This window comes from Cajanus cajan, chromosome 9 (assembly GCF_000230855.2).
Source record: "Cajanus cajan strain Asha chromosome 9, NIPB_CcT2T_4, whole genome shotgun sequence".
NCBI lineage: Eukaryota > Viridiplantae > Streptophyta > Magnoliopsida > Fabales > Fabaceae > Cajanus > Cajanus cajan.
In genome coordinates, this window is record NC_138525.1 from 42,493,227 (window position 1) to 42,497,418 (window position 4,192).

The following is a 4,192-nucleotide window of genomic DNA, read 5'->3' on the forward strand; positions in this document are numbered from 1 at the left end:
AGTTTATGAACTCAAAGTAAAACAAAAATTTATGAGCATATACCAAAAGCTATGGATCTCGGCCAAATCCAGAAAAATGTTGTCAAGATGCAATTCAAAATTCAAAACGGATCACATAAGCATAGCTTGGAAAGTTGAACATAATAAGAACTACATATGACCACTAAACATGGATTCAAAATAAAAATGGACTCAATCATGTAATGACCGAATAAAATTTCAATTAAGACTCAATTAAAGCAAAAAGATTATAGGCAGAAATTCCTAATAAGCAAAAGAGTTGGAGCATGATTCATGGAAGCATGTAGTCATAGGCGCATAAATGAATCATTCAAGCAACATGAAAACTAGATCCATCATATTTTTAAGGCAAAATTAGATCTAGGAAGGAATAAACTCAAAAGTGACATAAACTCAAGATGAACAAGATGAACACGAGATGAACACAAGATAAGATGAACCACGGATCAAAATTCAAAAGACAAGAAAATGAACTTATCTCTTGAAGACCGAAGCTCTTGATACCACTTGTTGAGGTTCCACTTAGTGAATCCTCATGAACACCTTCAAATTCTTCTTGGATCCTTGGAAGAAATGACAAGGACGGATGCTCCAAGAAGAACCAATGAGACCTAAGCTTGAACAAGCTAAATCCGGAAGAAGATGATCAACCTAGCTCTACAAAGAGAGGAGTTCAAGTAGGGTAGAGCAAGGTGATGAGAGACTTTCGGAGGAGGAGATTTCAAGTAGTGAAAACTCATTCAATGAATCCAAAAGTATCATACAAGTCTCGGCCATAGTGATTTATAGGATAAAATTAGGTTAAGGTGACCTTGGGTTAGTCTAAGGTTAAGTGGAACCAAGGTAAGGTTCACTTAACCTTAGGCGCCCAAAATTTGAATTCAAAATTCAAATTTTGGTGCCAAAACCCGGATCACCCATGTGCTAGTTCATTTGGTATGTAATTAAGAAGCCATTTGAGTTGCATTTCGAATCACACCATGTGCATGTGTTGCACATGGCCGAAATGCACACCAAATGTGCTTCTAATTACATGCTAATGTAACTTCACATGTAACCTAAATAACCCTAAATTCACATGACCTCTAAATGTATATCCTACACTACATGGCCGGAAATACAAGGCCCAAAGAAAGTACAAGGCTCTAAGGCCCAAATCCTATACTACCCTATACTACTTAGGCTTGAGTCAAAGCCCAACAAAACAGAGTAATGGGATTCTCTTGGGCTTGGGCCCACTCTTCATGAATCCTCCTTGCCATAGCCCTAGTAGTTGGGCCCTTAGCCCTGTCGCCACCCGCCGAAATGGACGTTGGCATTCGCGACGATGGTCGGACTCTTTTTAAGTTTTGAAAAATGATGGATTGTTAGAACGACTTATTCTCAAACTGAGACCTCATCGAACTAACAATTTTGTTAAATGATTCTCACCAATCCATGTTAATCCTAAGCGGGACCCTCCATGGATTAGTGGTTTTCGCAAAAAGAAGGGGTTCTTGGAGTCGCCACCAATGTTTTACTCAAAACATTGGAAAAAGATATAAGGCAATTGATTTTCACAAATCAACTTTGGCCATTACAACCAGAGTCGGGTAAGGGAGTCGGTTACGTGCGAGGAAGGTGTTAGCACCCCACAACGCCCCTTTCGGGTTCCCTATGACGGATTATTTCATAAATAATAGTGTAAAGTTACTAAATTACCCCTATTTATTAGAAACGATTATGAGTAAAATATTTACATGATGAAAACTCTAAACATGCAATGCAACAATCAAAAAGCAATAAATAAAAGCGGTAAAAGAAGGGATTTGGAAAGAAACCTTCGAAGCGGGCTTTTATATATTCAAAACGAAGTTTAGGAGGCTTTTTGGCGCTCCTTCCCACTACACGTCCGCTCGCTCCTTTCCCTAAAGATAATTTTTACTATGGAAATCAAAGAGATTTCCCTTCGACTTGTTCGAGTCTCAAGCTAATGGCTCATTGTAGACCCCTAAAATTGTCCGGGTCGGAAATAAAGCTTGAAGACTCTCGAAGACTGAAGGAAGATCAGCCAGAAAGACTTCCAGAAGGCCCAAGGAGGGTTCTCTATAGGTCTAGAGGTCTTAGGATAGTTAAAATAAGAAAAGTGGGAGGAATGAAGCCCAATACGGCCTCCCAGAGGTTCAGTACGGCCGTATTGAACATTTTGAACTTCAATACGGCCGCACTGAACTCAATACGGCCGTATTGAAGTTTCTGAACTTCAATACGGCTGCATTGAATTCAATACGGCTGCACTGAACTCAATACGGCTGCACTGAACTTCAATACGGCCGTATTGAGGTTTTTTGAACTTCAATACGGCCGTATTGAATTCAATACGGCCGTATTGTAGTTCAAAACTTCAATACGGACCGTATTGACCCCCAGAGACCGTATTGAGCCTCATCCCTATAAATATGACGTCAATGGGACGTCATTCTACACTTTCACACACAGTTTTAACCCTCTTCTTGAGTATTCTGGGTTTTTTTGAGCAGTGCTCTGCCTAGAAATCACTCGGAGAGTTGATCCGACGAAGTTCTTGAGTCACGAGCCATTTGCTTGAGTCTCGAACCTAGTCGAAGGGAAATCCTCCGGATTTCCATAGTTAAAATTTTATAGGAGAGAGCGAGCGGTCTTGTAGAGGGAGGGAACGCCAAAACGCTTCCCAATTTCTGTCAAAATATATAAGAAAGCACGCTTCAAAGGTTTATCTCTTTAAAGTCCCTTCTTTTACCGCTTTCTGTGTGTACATATTTAAACTGTCATCATGTAGATAGTTAATTTATAATTGCTTAGAATAAATAGGGGTAATTTAGTAATTTCGCACTATTATTTTTAAATAATCTGTCATAGGGAACCCGAAAGGGGCGCTGTGGGGTGCTAACACCTTCCCCACGCGTAACCGACTCCCTTACCCGACTCTGGTTGTAATGGCCGAAGTCGATTTTTGAATCGATTGCCTTAAACCTCTTTTTCCAATGTTTTGAGTAAAACATTGGTGGCGACTCCATGAACCCTTCCTTTTTATGAAAACCGCTAATCCATGGAGGGTCCCGCTTGGGATTAACATGGATTGGTGAGCCTTTTAATAAAATTGCTCGTTTGACGAGGTCTCAGTTTGAGAATAAGTCATTCTAGCAATCCATATTTTTAAACAAATAAAAGAGTCCAACCATCCTTCGCGAATGCCGAAAGCCCGTTTCGGGCCGGTGGCGACAGATGGCGACTTCACTGGGGAAGTCTAGAGAGTCAGTCCCATTTAGTGACAGATTATTTTTAACAAAAAATAGTTAAAATTACTTTATTACCCCTTGTTTGTATGATAATATGTTTTATCTATTTGGCTTTTAATAACTGTTGTATGTTTAATTTTCCGCAATTGTTTGAAATATAAATTGCACACAAACCTTTGCACACAACAGTTCCCTCTATACCCGGGGGCATGAGTGGTAAGCCATAGGGAGTGGATGTTAGTACGGCCGGTTGTCGAATGGGTCTATAGGTGCCCGTAGACCGTTGTCGGAAAGCATCACTCAAGGTGATAACCATGAACTCGAGTCCGACAGTGCGTTGGAGCTTTCCATCGGCTTACGACGAGAAGAATTGGGTCCCTATAATGGGGGCACCTTGGGGGCCTCAGACCGGTGAGAACAGTTAGAACCACCTTGAATATGCACTTTTCTGCAGGATACCCCTACCTCGTGATTCGCTCGTGACTGTTCGTGGATGAGTGAAATTGTTTGTGTAAATGCTTATGTGCAATTGTTTGTGCATTAATAAATAACCTCGTGATAAGGTCTAAGAATAAATCCCCATGCATGAAAAAAAAAACCATGACATGAGAGGAAAGACCATGTGCGAAAATATAATAAAAGTGAGGAACATGTGCATCATTACCAATAAGACATCATGCATCCTCATAAACCATGCATTTTAGGTTCACCAATACCTCTTGACATGAGTAAAAGAGACCCATAATTATCGAGATTCTCCGTTGAGGAGAGATCATAAGTCAAGGAGGGTAGTAACACTCTGTTTTAAAAAGGCAGCGCCTTAAAAATGGAGGGTTATCAAGCTCATGTCAAGAGCGTATTCATCCCATAAATAAACTAATTAAAACATTCATTTTAGAAAGTGGCTGGTCATC